Source organism: Labrus mixtus, chromosome 8, assembly GCF_963584025.1.
Source record: "Labrus mixtus chromosome 8, fLabMix1.1, whole genome shotgun sequence".
Lineage (NCBI taxonomy): Eukaryota > Metazoa > Chordata > Actinopteri > Labriformes > Labridae > Labrus > Labrus mixtus.
Window position 1 is genome coordinate 4,798,659 of NC_083619.1, and position 19,245 is coordinate 4,817,903.

The 19,245-nt window shown below is 40.4% G+C and overlaps 1 protein-coding gene and 1 long non-coding RNA gene across 2 annotated transcripts in view; one reads left to right on the top strand and one right to left on the bottom strand.

The window, feature by feature from the left end:
• The window catches only part of astn1 (astrotactin 1), a 412,066-nt gene that overhangs the window by 256,699 nt on the left and 136,122 nt on the right, over positions 1 to 19,245 (top strand). The gene's annotated exons all lie outside the window — the stretch shown is intronic.
• Positions 6,334 to 9,768, bottom strand: LOC132978653 (uncharacterized). Its single transcript, XR_009673971.1, has 2 exons — positions 7,204 to 9,768; positions 6,334 to 7,167 (listed from the first exon to the last, which is right to left on the bottom strand). It is a non-coding gene; the product is annotated as an uncharacterized LOC132978653 (long non-coding RNA).

Sequence of the window (19,245 nt, forward strand, 5' to 3'; positions counted from 1 at the left end):
CAATGATCCCATCGTTTAAATTCCATATCATGTTTTCACTGCTACCATGCCATGTCCAAGCAGGCAGATCTAAATCCTTTAGCCTGTGTTGTATCTGAACACCCTTCAATGTGGTGCTTTATCTCTGTCTTGGGGTCCCTGCCAAACTTTTTGAATTTGTCATGAATAAATCTTTATGTTCAGATCTTCTTGGTAGCAGCTTAAAAGCCACCTACAGGAGACTGGCAGACAGGATGATACAGCTTTGAAACAAAGCCTCAGATCCAGGGGATTTCTCTTGTAGTAAAGACAAATGCAAGATGACTCTAGTTTATGAGAAATGTTCTTTTAACTACAGTTTCCTTAACTCACTGGAAATATCAACAGAAATGATGCATTCAAGCACCCCCCCGATTGCCCCGCCCACCTTTACTATGCGTCTTACGCCCATGGCAGCTGCTGTAAGTTGATAGTTTTCCAGTTTCCAATTCAGAGACAAAGTCTAGGAGCCAAAAAGTGACAAACTCACCATAGCTGTAAATAAATGTGTGTATCTACGTGACTGTGACAGTTGCTAAATTTGACATATTTCACACACACACACACACACACACACACACACACACACACACTCTCACAATTTTATCCCGCCCCATGCTGCGCTGTAAAATAAGCAGAGGATGAGAGTGTCAGGTGTTTTCTTCGACACCAGCTGGAAGCGAGGCGGTAACGTTTCATGTTTAACACACACATTCCTACAAAATGTATTCAAATATATTCATGATGTAAAGCCATGTCTCACTGCAATCTCTTTTTTTCATGTGTGTATTGAAGTTTATCCGAGACTTAGGCGTAAAGATGCAGAGCATATGGCTGCTTGTGTCAACAGAGAATCGGCTCTGGCATTTCCAGCGTCATCCCTGAGGTGGATGACTGTTCACGGTTTAGAAAAGTTAGTCATCTTAAAACAAACATAAGACCTGAAGCCGCTCGAGGAACGCAGACCACAGAAAATGACTCATAAATTCTGATTATATCCGTTCAGATCTTTAGATTTGAAACATTTTAATCACTGCAAAGCATCGGTAACTGTTGTGGCTGCTTTCCTGTTCAGACAATGAGTGAGTGTCTGTGTGTGAGGTACTGAGCTGCAAGTTAGTTGTAATTCTTGTAAAATAAAAGAGACAGATTGAAGATTCAGAAGAGAAAATAGATATATTCTTGACTTCTCAGAGATAAATGATAAGAGATAGTCAGAGGCGCTGCTCGTCAACAGGCAAGGCAGGCAACTGCTTGGGTTCCTCAGGCCAGTAGGCCCCCAAGGGCTGACAAACTTTAAACAACAGTAGTGGCTCACAATGTGCAAATTTTGCAATGACAGCAGGACACCTCCCTAAGGGGGCCCCATCTGACACTACTCACTCTCCATGCCCTGCTAAGCATCTCATGCATGTTTGCTGTGAAATCCAAAGTTTCACAGGAAAATGAAGAGTGTGGGAGTGAGAAAAGTAAGAGGAAGAGGAGGAAAGCGTCGTGACACTGGAGGACATAATGGTGATGAACGCTGATTGGAGGGGCCCCCAGTGATTTTTTTTTTTACTTAGGGCCCTGACAGACTCGAGTATCGCCGCTGCAGATAGTTGCCACATGATTCAAAAATTGTGCACATCTTTTCCCTTCCCTTCTGCTGTCCAATAAATCTTTATTTTCCTTCTCTGCTTATTTATTGACAGATTCATATATTTAAGGATAAACTTTAGAGTCCCATGAGGGAAATTTGTCTGGAACAACCGTGCCACACAAAGATGCTGCAATCACAATCAGCAAATCTGAAAATGATGATTGCAGCACCAGATGCCGTGTCGCCGCCCGCTGAGCAGCGCCCTGGGAGGTTGTTAATCAGAAACAACATACACATTGATGTTGTTCATGTTAAAGGTGAGGAAGCATTTCATGGCCTCCTGTTTTCTAAGTGCAGCTCATTATAGTCCTGGACTCTGTAGGGGTCAGCTTCACTGATTGGTGTTGCTATGTCATGGCGGTCAGGTGGATTTATTGTATTGACTTGAATAAAAGATGATTCTAAGACTCCCCCTCCCTTTTCCAGTAGGACAAGCCAAATGTAGGGCAAAGAGTATGTTTGTGAAGGACAATGTGGGACATGTCACTGTAAGGCTGAGAGGTAGTATTGATTTGGATTTAATGACCATCTAACCCTAAAAAGTTTATATTTATTAAAACTATTCTTCTCCATGCACGACTTAAAAAAACAAACCCTGGCAGATGTCTTGAAAACTTTCTGGTAATCACCCTATGTTGTATGTACATCCCAGAAGCTTTTATCTTTGTTTTGTGGCTGTGAGGCGTAACCTAGGCAACAAAGATGATGACAGCTTGGCGAGCCTTTGATCCAGTGTGTGTGTGTGTGTGTGTGTGTGTGTGTGTGTGTGTGTGTGTGTGTGTGTGTGTGTGGGTGTGTGTGTGTGTGTGTGTGTGTGTGTGTGTGTGTGTGTGTATTGACGTCTGAAACAGGCCATGGTCATTGTGTCAAAATGCATGACAGGTAAAGAAAATGTTGGGCAGTCCCGCACAAATCGGGAAACCTGGTAATTTTCCAGACAATTGATTAGAAAAATATTTTTTGAATACCTTGTTTTATAAATAAGACACATTTAATTGAAAACTATAATACTAGAATTTTGAATAAAACAAGAGTGGTTGTTTTTTTGTATTTTTTTAAGAATTATTTTTGGGCTTTTTGTGCCTCCATTGGCGGGATAGGACAGTGGATAGAGTCAGAAATCAGGGAGAGAGAGAGAGAGAGAGTGGGGAATGACATGCGGGAAAAGGAGCCGGACTAGAACCTGGGCCGCCCGCTTTGAGGACCACAGCTGCCATGCATGGGGCGATCACTAACCACTATGCCACCAGCGCTCCAGTGGTTGTTGTTTTTAACAACTTTTGACTAAAATCATATTTTAAATATATTTTTCATTGATTTGCAGAGATGAAAAGAAAGCTGCACACACACTCACACACACTGCATGAGAGACAGAGAGAGCGCCTGACGACAGACTGAAGTGATGACTTAAAACTGTGATTATTGAGCTTTATTTTCCTCTACAGATCTGTAGATTATCAATGTGTGTATTCTCCACAGCAGACTGTAGTCTTCAATCACAGAACAGATTGTCGTCTCCTCTTCACGCTGTGTTTTTTATTAAATACTCAAATGAACCGCACTGGTCACAACTCTGGATCATGTCAGTGAAGCATGAGGAGGCGTGGGTCAACTATCTTTATGGACTGTGCGCAGAATCATTGTATGTATGGCAGCTTTCTGTTTGGTGCATTATTTATTCATAGGATGGAAGATGAATTCCCGAGCAGTGATTGGGTGTTTCTGAGACTCAGTCAAAGTCCTGTTCTGATGTTTTTTTGTTTCAGCCGCTTGAGATGTGGGTCAGTTATGTCTCTCTAATTCTCTACTAAACTGTTTTTATTAGATATTAGAGGCAGCTAACATTATCCAAAGTAGGATTGTCTGGAATCTTTTTAACTTAGGTTAGGAGACTGACGCTTGTTCCTGTTTTTTTTCTTTCTGTGGCGTCATCGTCACAACACCGACACCAATCTCCTTTACACTTCAACACCTGAAGACAAATAAGATTACAGTTTCATAAACCAGGCATGTGTGTGCTGATGTAACTGTCCTCGATGTAGGTCTGATAAAAACACCTCTGAACACAGGGACGGCTCAGTGCAGGGCTTTTCACATAGAAATTCAAAAAGGGGCCAGATTTGAACACCAGGACATTCTCAGCAGCAATCACAGTCATTTTTTTCTACTTTTGCTAAAGGCTAATTTTAAATGGCAAATACATGTAGTAAAATACAAACCTTTATTTTTGTTTCATATTTGAAATAAATACAAATTAAACTTAAGTTACTTTTAAGTCACATACAGTATGTGACAAAGGCACATCAAAGGGTATGAACAGAAATAACTTGATGCCATCACTGCACAGAAACTTAGAAAGTGGTAATAATCAGAAATAAAACATTTCTCTCTGTGTCTACCGTTCACACACACAGGAAACCATTTTTGTTTCACATTTGAAATAAAACACTTTTGGTCACAGATCCATCAGAGGCACATTAAAGCATGGACATTTTTTTTAATTTTTTACATATATTTTTATATATTTTTTCACCATTACAAAGATCATTTAACACCCTATAGTGCTCTGACATTCACAGCAGTTACAACAGGAATACATAGAATAAATTACAAATTAAATTAAATCAGGAACAGAATAAAAAAAACAACACAAAAAAACAGACAATATAAAAAAAATAAAAACAACAGCCATCATCATCTTATGTAACATAAGCAGACATACAAAAGAATGAAAAGCACAAACTTGCAAGGCCTATGACTGTCACCTCATCTTTCGACTAAAACTCTACTTACGGTCCTTGGACATTATTAAACCAGCAATCAGTGCTTTCAGTGCATAGCACCATAAATAAGGGGGGTCAGCATTAATTGATAACACACACTCCCTCTCTCTACTATTCTCTCTCTCCAATCTGTCGACCTCATAAATCAACGTTTCACATTTTAAATGAAACATTGTGTTCACATCTGACCCGATCATTTTAAATTGAACAGACAGAATGTAGAGCTCCAAATGTCATATCAGGTTTATCTGTGAATTCATCGACTGCTATGACGTGACGTCTGCCTTTTTCAGTTCATCTAACAGCGTTTCAGAAACATCTGAAGTCAGTGTTTTAACCCTGTGAATAATAGTCATGTGACAGACAGAGGTATGAATTAACAGCAGATGACACACTAACTTTAATGTTTGCATCTTCCTTTACTTCATCCACAACGACCAGCAAACATCGAGTTCTGTGAGTGATGCACAGAGAGAAGCTGCTGTGGCTCTCTGATGTGCCGGTCCGCACCAGGGTAATGTCTCCATTCATAAACTGCACTGTACTTCCTTCCTCTCCTGTGATCCCTCAGGAAAAGTTAGTCCAGATAAGACGGATGTTTTTCTAAGTGATGCATCCGAGCATTAGATTCCTTAACAACTGCAACGCACTCTTTGCTAAAGAGGCACGTTGGTTTTACATTTGTCAGTAAAACAAATAAATCATTTGACTTCCTGGCAGGTTTGAACTGTCTGTCTATTTTTTGTTCTAATCATTTTTAAAAGCAAGGCGACTAAGGGGATCTGAATGTTTTGAACAACACTACGTCCGTACCAATCGGTACAGCAAATGTGCAACTCTAAAAAAAGATAGGAATGAAGTGAGATAGCTCTCTGGCAAGAAAGATCTGTACACTGTGTGCTGATGAATTTTTTTTTTTTTTTTTTTTTTTTTTCATGAATTGGATTAATGTAAGCTGCCCAGGTTGGGGTCATTCAAAGGTTGCCTGTGGGCTGCAAATCCAAGAGCCCGGTACTGGGATGACGGCAGATAAAGATATATTTTAATTAGGGCTGTCAAACCATTACAAATTTTAATCGTGATTAATTGCTAAAATTCAGTAGTTTATGGTGATTAATCACTTTTTTTATCTCATGTTTGAAATTCCATTAGTCTGCATTAAAACATTTAAAATGGTTCAGCTTTTATCTTGAGTGTTTGTGCTTTCTTAAGCTGAGAGTACTTTACTTACTGTTGAAATTCAACCCTGCTTTTATTTTGAAATAATGTAAAAGGACCCTCTGGTAGATTCAAGGTTACAACATTAACTTAAGCACAGAAACAGGAAGTGGTTAGGGATCAAACAGCTCAAAGGAACGGAAACAAAGGTCAATGTGTGATGTCATAAGGTCAATGTGTGATGTCATGAGGTGGATATTACTTTGGACTCGTCAGCTGAGCTGTCTGAGAGTTTGTTAAAATGAAATGAGACATTAAGAGATGCAGCAGTGTCCTTCTTTTACATCACATTTGAATTTCTCTAGGGATCAATAAAGTTTCTATCTATCTATCTATCTATCTGAGGACGACTATCTACGGTGAGCCTAAAGGGACCAAACAGCATGCGATTAATCATGATTAAAAAGATACTGGCATTCATTTCAGACCTGAATTAGTTGTGATTAACTAGTTGATGCTGACAGCTCTGATTATAAATCGAATATAGCCTCATTAAAAAGCATGTTTGAAAATTAATTTATAACCTGGGCGTTGTCACAGTTTCATTTCTGCGTCGTTGTTGTGACAAATCATTCATCGCCGTGTGAATCTTCATAACTCGTCAAGTGATGAAAACAGTGACAGCAGAGAGACGATGAAGTTTTGAAATAACCCGAGTTTGGTTAAGTGCTGTTTTGATGAAGGCTAAGTGTAACGATAAAGAGAAGGAGAAAACTGTGTTTGCACCATTACTAATACATTTCCATCTACTCTCACTTATCAGCAGTCTGTGGAGGGAAGCTAATTCCAGCAGCATGTGCATCTTGATTAATATATCTTAGGCAGCTTAAAGTTCTGCACTGAGGGCTTGTTTTCTAGGTAAAGCGTATACATAATTCTCTCAGTTCATCTCCACCACACATGCACACTCGAGGAGGAGGAGGAGCCTCCATGGTGGGAAACCGGCGAGAGCGATGATGATCAAATCTGTTTGACTACAGTCAGATTTCATTATTGCGTCTTTGTTCCTGCAGCTGCGCCAGCGTTGCCATTCAGACGCCGCGCTCCCGTATACAGTAACTCCCATCCATATTTCTTTTTCATCAAAGCCGACCTGTCTCTGCCTGAGACCTGAATTCCTCTTTCACAGCGGGTAAGTGTGTGATTGGAAATATAGAGCACTTAGTTTTTTTATTTGTTGTTGTTTTTTGTTTTTTTTTACACAGGCCTTTCAATTAGGATTCTAAATAATCCCACCACCACTAATCATCCCCACATGGCAGCTTTGAAAAGAAGACACACACACACCTCTCTCTCACACACACACACACACCAAGGTAAATTAACTTTCAGTTCCGCATGAAAATTGAGGGAGCAATTAATTTGTTGATGAAAAACCATTCGTCTTTTATTATTTCTTGTTAGTCTGGATGTGTCAACCTCCTCCTGCAGAGTGCTGTTTGGTTTCTGAGATTTTGCAGGAATTTAAGAGTTGAACACAGAAGCTCCCCACCATCACACACACACCTACACACACAGACACACACACACACACACACACACACACACACACACACAACAAAGTAGACCCATTCAGTACAAAGTGGCACCACGCTACCAAATTGCCACCTACAGGCCAAACGATGCAACAGCATCTTGAGTAAATAAGGAGACTGAGCTCCAGCAGTTTGACTGACTGCACTGTAACAGAGCCTGGGGGGGGGGGGGGGGGGGGGGGGGCTTCACCAAATCCATTTCAGAGGATTTCTGAATATTAAATACTGTAGCAGCCTGCAACCTCCCCTGTACCCCCTCCCCGTCCGCCTCCATCACTCCCCCCCTTTTGTTTTTTCTAACTGAGCTGTATCAGTCTTCCCTGTTTATTTGTGCTTCTAATTATCCCCGCAGACGGCACTAAGAGTGGAAGCTGTCGTTCTTCTTCTTTGGTTTAATTACGTCTGAAGATGAGGAAGGAGAGGAGAGGAGGAGGGGGGTGCACACACTCGTCTAAAGAAGAGGGCAGTGCACTTCCAAGGGATTCCCCATTTGCATGCAGCACACACTCTCTCACCCTGTAAACAAGCACAAGCCGCTCCTCTTTCTGTATCCCTTTTATTGGATAATGAATGTTGTCTTTGTCCTGCAGTGACCTCACACAGCCAGGATTGTACTCGTGGCATTTTAAGGACACATGAGGATATTTCAGAAGTTAATGGTAATGGTCTCGCTTTCACATGGACATGTTGGAAAGAAAAATCACTCCGAGTTAATTTACACACCTTTTTTTAGTTGTGAAGATGAGTTAGACGAGAATAAATGTTCCTGACAAGTCATTCAAAACTCTATTTCATCAACCTGAAATAAATCACATCTTTCTTTTTTCTGCGTTTTGGGCTTAAATTGAGGAAACAAGGGTTTGCTGTGAAATGAGCAAAGAGAGAGAGAGAAGGGACATATCCTCCAAATGAAGGTCCAGTAGTGAGGAAAACAGTTCTATGTATGTGTGCAGCCACTGACTGGTCAGCGTGTTGCTTTAACTTCTCGTACTTCACATGTTAATGTTGAAGATTTTTACAGTCTTGTCTGCCTCTTTTGAAGAGAGGACAGTGGATAGAGGAGGAAACAAGTATGAGAGAGAGAGTGATGGAATGACATGCAGCAGAGTGCAGAGGGTCCGCACTGAAGCCGGGGCCGCCAGCTTAGAGGACTGGTGGCTGTGGCTCAGTGGTAGAGTTGGTCATCTATCAACTGGAAGGTCAGGGGTTTGATCCCTAGCTCCTGCACATGTCCGTTGTGGGCAAGACACTGAACCTCAAGTTGCTCCTGCTGCTTTGTCTGAAGCATGTGAATGTGTATGAATAGGATTAGTTTCTTCTGATGGACATTTTACACAGCAGCCTCTACCATCAGTGTGTGAATGTGTAGATGTAGAATGTGTAGAAAAGCACTTTGAGTAGTCAGAAGACTAGAAAATCACTATACAAGCTCAACACCATTTACCATTTTCTACATCCTCTATAATTAGGACACACAATTATACCACTATGTATTCTGGCACCCCACATGTTGATGTTAATCAAGCCGTGGTACAGAAGGGGGTGGGGCTAAATATCATCATCCTGACTTGTGTGATACAGTAAACGCATCGCTTGTGCAAAAGTTTTGATGTATAGATATTTTGTAAACATGGCGCTCTTAACCGATTTCCCAGCCCATTTGACCTGCAGCGTCACCACTTCATGACTCCTCATAGTGGTGCTCATGACACAGAAGAGGGAAATGTGAGTGGATTTAATTGGATAAAGACGGAAACGACGAGATTAAAGAAGAAAATGTTAGATTGGTGAGTAGAAGTTAAAGGATGAAACATGATAAGAGGTGAAACTAGCACAAAATAGCAGTGGATGAATGAAGCCTGCACTTTAACTTTTAGGGACATTTTATATGATTTGGCAGCTTATGCTATTTTTATTAAGATAGCCCTTTCCCCTGTCTGCCATGTTGACAGTCTACCAAAAGAAGTAACTTCCTCCACTTCCTTTGAGCTGTTAGTAACCCCGGAAAGTCTCAAGAGAGATTGATGAAATTCACCACTTTATGAGTCAGCTGCAGAAAACATCCAGAATGGATCTCCACCTCACGCTGCGCAGCTAAAAGCAGCCGCTTGAAGAAAAAAAAAAAAACAGGATCTGATGCAATGGTTTGCTCACTGACACAATACAAAGCGATAGGTATGAAACACACTCCAACACAGAGGGTATTTGACTCAAACACTTACATATCACAGGAAGTGAGTGTGCAGGTCATAATGCTCCAAACAACAAAAGCTCTTTGTCTGTTTTTAGGATTTAAATGAAATCTTTAACTTTAAATAGGTCACATGTTTTATGCCTCATGGTGTCAAAAGCCCTTCCTTTTGATTATTCTTGCAGCATGGGATCTTCTGTAGATCCTGCTTGCTAACCTGTACCTGTAGTGCGACTGGGTGTCCCGCTTCATTTTCATTACTTGTCCCGGGAATTGATACGATGTCTCGAGTTTGATTGGCTCTCGTTTTCCAGAGTGGAGGACAGTTTCCTTTCTTAAACCAGGCTTTCATCCAATGTCTGTGTAGAGAGCAAGAGAAGACTTTCACCATGGCCTGTTTCAAATGTCAGTCAATCAACACACACACACACACACACACACACACACACACACACACACACACACACACACACTGGATCAAAAGCTCGCCAACCTGTCGCCATCTGCGTTGCCTAGGTTACGCCCCACTGGCACAAAACAAAGGCACCATCTACTGGGATGTACGTTTCGGTCGAATATGTGAAGCCGGTGGAGGGCGGTTCCCAAAAAATCTTTTTTATGACAATTACTAAAGGTTGCTTTTTTAAATTGTGCAGGAGGAATATACGACTTGATGCTTCACGCTACATGTTGAACTCACATGAAACGTCCGGCTCATGAAGAGAAAGACGATCTGTGGATACAATGCCTCCTGAAACCAAAAATAGGATTGTCCAACAGATGAGGGTTACGGGAGCTGAAATAATGAATGATTTCTGTGCTGTGCAGGAGTCATACTCATACAGGTCAGCAGATTGTGGTAGTTATAGCTGACTCTCAAATCTCTTGCATGAACAAAAGAGGCGGCCATAGTTACAGATGTGCAGCAGCTGCCTCTCTGGAGATATGCAGCCAATCAGCCTGTGGTAAAGCAATGTTGTTAATGTTTCATTTTTAGTGTTATCGGGACATTATATTTCAATCTAAACTATCTCACTGCACTGCTGTGTCATGTCCCCCCCGTGGTCCTGCACCTTCATACCCTTTGTAGCACATCTGGCCTGTTGACATCTGGTCACCCTTCTTAATTGAGTGTCACAAAAATGCATAAAAAACTTGAGGCTGCTTGGGTGTCATAATTCAGTTCACTACAATGTTAAAGAATTACCACAAACTCGTAGCCACTGATATTCTGAATATCGAAAAAACATTCCGCAGTTTTATTCTGTCAAATGTTTTGTTGTTGTTATGCCTGATAGAGACGTTGAATCCTCTGATTTCCTCACACATACACACCGTATTCCCAACGTCTCTGAATAAAAAGAGAGGCTGGGTTTTACTTTTTTTTATGGCAGGTAAACATAAAACGACCTAGATTCCATGTCATTTGGCGCCTGGTGGGATGTCTGGCCCAATGACTTATGACAACCTTTATGAGATTTACTGCCTTTGCCAAGGTGTCTATCGGCATGCTCTCAATCTTTTAGATAAGACTCTCCCTTCAGAATCCCAACAAGCTGTCTGGCCTCGGACAGAATCCTCAAACGTCGAGCATTAAGGTGGCAGCTGAGATGAGTGCGTGTGTGTGTGTGTGTGTGTGTGTGTGTGTGTATCGATGTGCGGCTGAGTGTTTGGATTAACTTTGAAGTTTGTCATTGACTTAAATTTACGAGCTGGCACTTCCACTCTTGTGGCAGAAATAGAACAGAAAGAGAAAACCTCTCTGCATCCGTTTGGGCAACGCAGAAGTCGGTCACAATCAAACTCTTAACACAAAAGACTCTTGTTTTCCCAAAACAGTGAGAGGAAGGAACATGTCAGACACGGCAATAAGAAAGCTTATTGTGTTTTGTTTTGTATGCTTGCTGTTGTGCAGCATGTTTTGCTGTACGCACCAAAAAACTTCGGGGTGAAAACTTCTGCCAGCTGTGACAAATAGGTTTATGCTTTTTTTTACTATGATTAAAGACACACCTGCACTGAAAGAAAAAAAAATTCTTGACTGTGCCTGTGCTTGTAGGGATATGAACATTCATCAAAGGCTTTTACACATTGATTTTTATATCTCTCTGAAATTTCTTTCATCCAACTCCTAAAGGTTATTTTTTTTGCTCATAATAAATAAAGCAAAAGGTGCAGCTCTTTCTTTGTAAAATGTCAGATTGCCGTTGGAATACTTAGTTGAGAGTAATCTTAGGGCCTTGAAAACTTTCTTCTTTGTCAGATATAATCCAAAAAGTTATACAAATCTCTCAATCACTACTTTGATAATGGCAGCTCTTCCATTTTGATACAAAGACAGTACATGTCAAATGAAGTCAAAATTCATTCCAACTTTTGTCCTGCAAGTCAAGACACACTGAAATCTCCTGCATGGCCTGCTGAATGTGGAATAAAATTGGGGACTTTTTGATCGAGTAGATCAGCATTGAAGCCAAAACCAAAAATAAACCAGAGGATTACCTCACCTCAAATAAAGCCAAGAGATTTAGAGCTCCCCCTGCTGACTGGATGCAGAATAGGTCATAAACCCCGCCTCCTCTATGTAAACAGATGGGACGGTTTTTGTCATGATAGTTACCATTATGCCATTCTGTGTCGTAGTCATCTTTTTATTTCTGAGAGGTTTCTTCTCAATAAGTAATTTGATGCTGTAAAAAGAGTATAAAATGTCACGTTGACAGCTCTGTTGACAATGCGGCTACTGCAGCGCTGTGTTCACTGGATTATTGAAAAGAGCAGAAAAGGTGAGAGAGGAATTTAATGAACACCAACACACAACTCATCGTAGACTCACTGTAGCTGATTATTTGCATGAGTATAATGAAAGACTGCAAAGCAATAAAATGTTTTCCGGGCTTGGAAAAAAAAAAAACTCCTTTGAAGTTTTGTAATAAATGAATCAAGAGACTTTCACAGGTTTATCTAAAAAAAAGTTTTTGCAATTTTCTTTTTCTTTTTCTTTTGCTAAGTAAAAATAATGAACTAATTGCTGTCATTCAAACATGAAAGGTGGTGCAGGCGTTCCTACTTCATATCAAATATATGATTTACCTTTGTTGACACTTTTATAATAACCACGATTCTGATGAAGGTAATTCGGGTAATAAAAAGACAAGTTAGTGATGGATTTCATTTCTGAGCTGATCCCAAAAATACTGCGCTGCTTTTGACCCCCTGAAATCCAAATCCAAACCATCTTTTTATGCTTTTATCAAAGCGACATGACAGTGGATAAAGTCAGAAATCAGGGAGGGAGAGAGTGTGGGGATTTACATGCGAGAAAGGGGTCTCAGATTAGAACCCGAGCCTTCTGTTTTGAGGGCTACAGCCTCTGTGCATGGGGTGTGTAAACTAACCACTGGCTTCCCTGTATGTGACTCTGGTTAATGTTGCTCTAAATGTACAAGCATTAAGAAATGTAATCTTAAACTATCAAAAGTCAAATAAACAAGCCTACATACAATAGTGCAGTGAGGAGGAGTACACAAGATGTCACAGTAAACATGAAACAGGTGGGTTGATTTAGAAAAGGTCGATCTGACAGTATAGACATTAAAACAGGACAGTATGAAGACAGATGAGGAAAGAAAATTAAAACTGAATTTAAGAAAAATCAGCCTCTTATTATGTAAATTAGCATTATTGAAAAAACATGTTTAATACACAAACACCTGCAGAAATAATCAGGGACAGCCAAACAGAGAGACTAATGCACGCTTTTATCATGAGCAGGCTGGACTATTGTAACGCTCTCTTTTCTGGTCTTCCTAAAAACACAACCAATCAGTTCTACACTCTGGCGACTTAAGGTCTTTTGCCTTTGTAGGGCAGAATAGGGGTGCAATGTAGCAACATAAAGGCAGTTTGAGACAACTATAGTCACAGCTCATGTAGGGACTGAAGAATTTAGTGACAAGAAATGACAGCAGGAAGAGAACTGCGCTGTAAATATGCTCTGTGCACAGAAACAAGCCGGTATCTGTAGCCGTTCCAGGAGTGTGACGTGTGCGCCATGTACGCAGCCGAATTTAGCATTCTTCAGATGAACACATGCAGCCGTGTGTGCACCTGCCTCCAGAGGCATGGCTGCATATCACTACACTGATTTGTCTGACAGTAAGGTTCTGGCTGTCTGATATTTCTGAGGCTTTTCTGTGCAACATCAACACCTGAGGCATGCATATTTCATGCTTCTTCCCCCTCTCTCTACCTGAATTGTGATGAGCGCTGGAGGTCCACAGGGTTCAGTTACACCTTAAAAGATCAAACCTTTCCGTGTCTACACAGTCAGAGAAACTCTTGTGACATGTGGACTGAAGAGGTCATAAAAAAAGCAACATGTGGCTGGCTTCACCTGCTCCTTCTGCTCACACCATGTAGCCACACACCGGATGTGTCTGGCTGCTGAAGTGAGTCAGTGTGAGGTGACATGACCTGAGTACATGCTCACAAGAGTTTCTTTAAAGATGAGATCCAAATGTTCATCACTCATCAACAGCCATAAAAAATGGAGGTGTGTGACACATGCTCAAACATCTGAGCCCTTTTTTTAGTGCACTCACACTAATGCAGAGACTACAAGATGTGCTGGAAAAGGTTGAGTTTGCTAAGAAAAAAACATAACTAAGAAGAGCAGACGGTTGCTAGGGACACGGCTCTAGTAGCAGACCTTGGAGCACAAACTGAAATCAAATCAATATGCAGAAAGAGGTCTGGTGAATATGATGTCTGTTTTACGGGTTATAAGAGAAATTAGAAAAATAGGTTAGCAGCAACAATAGGTTAAAAGACTGAAAATAGTTTGCTATGACAGATCTACACATCCATTTCAAATAGATTCTGGGATGCTTCTTCTTAACATAACTTTAGTCTTAAACATAACTTTTTATCGTTTTCATAAAGTATATTCTGTTTTAGAGGTGTTGCAATGTGTTGCAGTTTGTGTTGTGTGACTATATAAACTACATTCACTGCAGCATGACAAGGTTATTAGCACATTTCCTGTTAGCTAGCCTGCTAGCAAAACTATCCGCTTGCATTCGGTGCCAAGGGGCGGGAAACTTTGCCATGGTAACTGCGAGCTCCACCAATCAGAGACGTCGCTGTGACACTCTATGATCCTTGGTAGTGTAGTTATTTCCCCCGATATCGTGAATAAGTCTTGTTTTTCTTAAAGTGAGGTTGATATCATACGAACTCGTGTCTCCTACAGTAGCATTAACCATCGTTTCACACTGTGGTAGCTCGTGGTCAGTCTAGCTTGGATGGTTATGTCTGATAATCACGTCTGTTATGGAGAAGATGTATGGGATTTATACTTCCAGAACAGCACAGTCAAGCTCTAGGTTGAGATGTACTCCATGTTACTTTTAAGTAGATAATAGTCTCATCTGCATAATTTGTAAACACAACTTGACTATGCAAAGGACAATATCAGCAAACAGATACATTTTACAGCTTTGTCAACAAGGAGGCGCCAAAATCAACATGACAGAAAACTTCCTCAAAAGCTTTAAAAAACTAAATAAAACGTTCTAACACGATATATTTCAGGCTAGTCCTGGAGGTGTAAGCAGCCTTCTTTCTTTGGTCATTTCTACCTTTGTTTTCTTATCCGTCATTCACTGTTCAAATACAGTATGATTTGTACAAGATTAAGTGTTTCAGCTGTTTAACACACAGACCATGTTAAAACATGAATGCTTGAAAAAGAAAAGACTTGAACTGCCAGTCTCAGTCTGGCATGAGTGGACTGGAACAGCCAACACATTGAGTCATACCAGTTGGTCCCACTACAGAAAGCATGACACATGACGCTCACAGTTCACAGAGCCTTGATCACTCAGCGTTGTTGACCAGGCATGCTGTCATTTAGCTTGATATAAGAACGAGTCATTTCAGAGTGGAATCAAACAACACAACATTGTGAAACGCTGAAAGTATCTTGTTTCCAGTCTTGACAATCGTCCCCCACATTCAGATTTTAATCCAAGGAAGCTCTGCTTGTTCTTGAGTCGCTGTTTTCAAATTGGAAACACATGCACAGAGGTGGGCACAGTTCATCAAAAAATTGCAATGTCAACTTGTAATCCGTTAACAAAGATGCTAACATCGATATCAGATAATCACATTTTAAATTGCATAGAGAAGACTGCAGACATGTTAGCTTGTTGTATGCATGGTCGCCCATGAGTGCCAGTCACCGGTCAAGGCTGAAAACCTGGCTGCTGCATGTCACATGCCGAGCTATCGGTGGACCTTTAAGTAGTCTTAGTGACTTCACCACTTGGTTACTGATAGAGGATTTTGCAGCCCAATCACAGCAGTGGCCATATGGTAATGCCATGTCAAACGGACTTTCAGTTCAGCTCAGGACGCCGGAGGTATCATGAACCTTCACATAGTTTTCATATTGAACCATTTACTAGCATTGACAGAGCTCGCTAACCCGTGGGTCAGATTTATTTTATTCATATGTGATTAATTGTACATGAATAGAGAACACATGAAAGGAACATTTTGAAGTATAGCCTTTGTTGCCATAATGATACAAAAAGGCTGAGTCCATGCCCACCTAGAAGACAAAGGCCTAGAGGTCGCTCTGTTCAATATTTCTGGCTCAAGTGTTTCAAAAAATGAGCAATCCAAATTCAAATAGAAGAAGGCTGCATGTTTTCATGAAATAATATTCAACCTTTGCTTTAGTTTACCTTTATGTGACTGGATTTCATTAAGGGAGGCTGTGTTTGACAAAACCCTTCAGGATCCTGGAGTATAGGCGGGTGGCGGACTTTGAATCTGTGCTGTCAGCATCTTCACCCGTAACCCAGCAACGCGCTCCTTTTTTATAGGGAAAGTGTCTCACACACTTAGCAGCGAGTTGCTGCCCGGCTTTGCGTCACTGTTCATTACTGCAAAAATAAACTTTCCAGAGAACACCTGTTCCGAGGCAAACAGAGCTGGGCTGAATTTTCAATCTTCTTTTTGATTAAACCATTGGTGTGTTATCTTTTTTTTCCTTTTTTTATTACACGGTATAAGCTCGTTCTTATAAGGTACGAGTTAATGAAAAATATTCTCATGTGGCACTGAACGTTCCTAATACATTCTAATATTGTCCTACATTGAAACTGAGCACACCTTGTGTTCATTGGCCGCAGCTTTCCCACTAACTCGTGTGATTAATTACCTCCTCACAGCATTCAGCTCAGAAGCAGACAGTAGCTGCAGAGGCTTGGATTGGACACACGCTGCAGGTGAATAGATGGGAATGTTAATGAGCGGATTGTAAACCAGCTTTTGTGCTCACATTCGATACTGTCAAGGGACATGTAATTAGTCAGACAAAGGTTGCAATGTCTCATTTCATTTAAAACAAACTCTCAGACAGATTAGCTGACGAGTCCAAAGTAATATCCACCTCAAACATTTACCTTTGTTACCGTTCCTTTGAGCTTTTTGACTTTAGTTTGTGATCCGTAAAGAGTTTATTTTCCATGGTTAGGTTAATCTCGAACCCTCGTTCTCCCAGAAGGTCCTTATTTTATTTCAAAATAAAAGCAGGGTTGAATTCAAAAAGCAAGTAAAGTACTCTCAGCTTTAGACAGTTAGAAAAATTGACAATAAAAGCCTAACAATTTGTTTATAAATGCAAAATAATGGAACTACAAACATGGGACTAATAATGCGATTAATCACGGTTATAATTTATGATCATGTGACACCCCTAAGATATATATATATCACACGAATTCAGACTGGATCACTATTATCAGAGGACTTTTGTGTTTGCTGAAATATGGTCGGCCAATTTTACTTTACAAATTACAGACGTTTTATTATGTCAATTTTGCACAAGCATAAAATCACAGGCATCCTCCACATTTAAAAATGAGCAGAGGTCCACAGATAATACTGAGCCCATTCAAATAGGTTTATGTTGAATTTTGTTAAATTTGAGGTAATCTCACTAAGAGCTGTTGCGGTAACGAAATAGCTGTGGCAGTACTGTGATATTACAAGCCACCCACAGAGCGGGGGGAAACCTTGACAACTGTACATGAAGTCCCCTAACCCCTCCTCAGCTTTTCACTCATTGTTGACAGTAATGACTCAGAGAGACATTTATAGAAAATATACTTGATTTGTGCTGTATCTATGTGTCAGAATTCTTCCTTTAAATAGGATTCTGCTGACCATAGCATTTTGTCTTACATCACATATATAATACATGTAATAACATATGACATGAATTAAAATCAATTGATCTCAATCAGTTTCCTTCTACCTTCCTGTTTCTTTACCTGTTTCTCATCGTATATGAGGCTTCCCTCTTCTTCTTTCTGAATATGATATTTCTCCTTCAGATGCCAAATAACATTTTTTCTTTTAATTTTCTTTAACCCCACAAGGTTGGATGATATTTTGAGATTCAAGCCTCGGCTTCTTTATTAACCTTCATTTCTGTCTTTTGTTCCTGCCTGGTGCACTGAGATATTACACCATGTGCATTGTGATGTAATTTGCATGAATAAACAGAGCGTGGAGTGTAATGACCTATGAAAAGGCTGTAGGCAACACTGTCAGCGTTGCGATATGCAGGAAGTCAAGGGGCATTCCGTGTTGAATAATTAAGCTGCATTATCAGGTATTAAAAGTGCAGGGATTAATATTTAATGTGTCTCCATATGATGACAACTTTCTGTAATGAAAGTAACTATGGATGTGGAAGGATCTAAGCAAGGTCGGAGCATACACACACACCCTCTGATCCTACGCGTGCCTTTGTGAATATTGAACAGAAACGTGCCGTATAGAGCTCTATGTTTAAACATGACATTACATTTCAAAGTAGCCCATATGTACACTCACTCTGATTATAGCCTTCTTCTGCAGCCTCAGAGGTAATAAAAGAAGCCTGAAGGCACTAGTACAACATAAGGCACGCACATCATTTGAGGATATTTTTGATACAAATTAAACTACAGAATAGGGATGACGTCACCGTTAATTAATCCTAAAGGCTCTGCTACACAGCCTTTTTCTATAGAGAACAAACCAAATTACATGTTTTTGTAGGCCAACGCGAAAGTAGCATTGCCATGGGATCTACTGGGAATTCACCTATAGGATTTTTACAATGGATTTTGGACCTACTCATCAGAAACATGTGTCAAACACATGTTTCTGATGAGTAGGCGTTTTGTTCAGCAGGATAATCTTCACCATTTTTAGGATGTTTGAAGCGTTAAAGGCTTTATATGCGATTTTTCACACTTAAATGTAATATAAATCAAGTATATCCTCTGAAAATAACTCTGTGAGTCATGACTGTCTACAATGAGTGTAACACCCGAGTCCCACTGTCTGTTGAGTTGTTTTCCAAGTTTTCGGAGTCCTATCTTCACTTTGTTTACATCGCCGGGACGGCTGGCCGGGCCCTCACTTTGCGTATAAAAGTTGTTTAATTGAGGGACTAGAGAAAAGAAGAATAACATACTGTACTCACTGCTTAACTGTGTTTCTAGTTCACGCTCATTTCAGGTAAATTTACATGCAGTGTGAAGATACAAGCATAATAAAGATGGCTAGCATTAGCATGCTAACACAACAATGCAGCGCAAGTTGTTTTGTTTTCATGCTGGTGCTCAAGGGCGACATCTGCTGGATCAAAAAAATTGCATATAAAGCCTTAAATGCGTCCGACAGAAGTAAAAAGCTAACGTTATGCTATAGCTAACTACACCACGAAGAGTTCTGCATAATTAGGGAATGGCTGACTTGACTGACAAGTGGACATGTTGTAGCTGTGCCAGG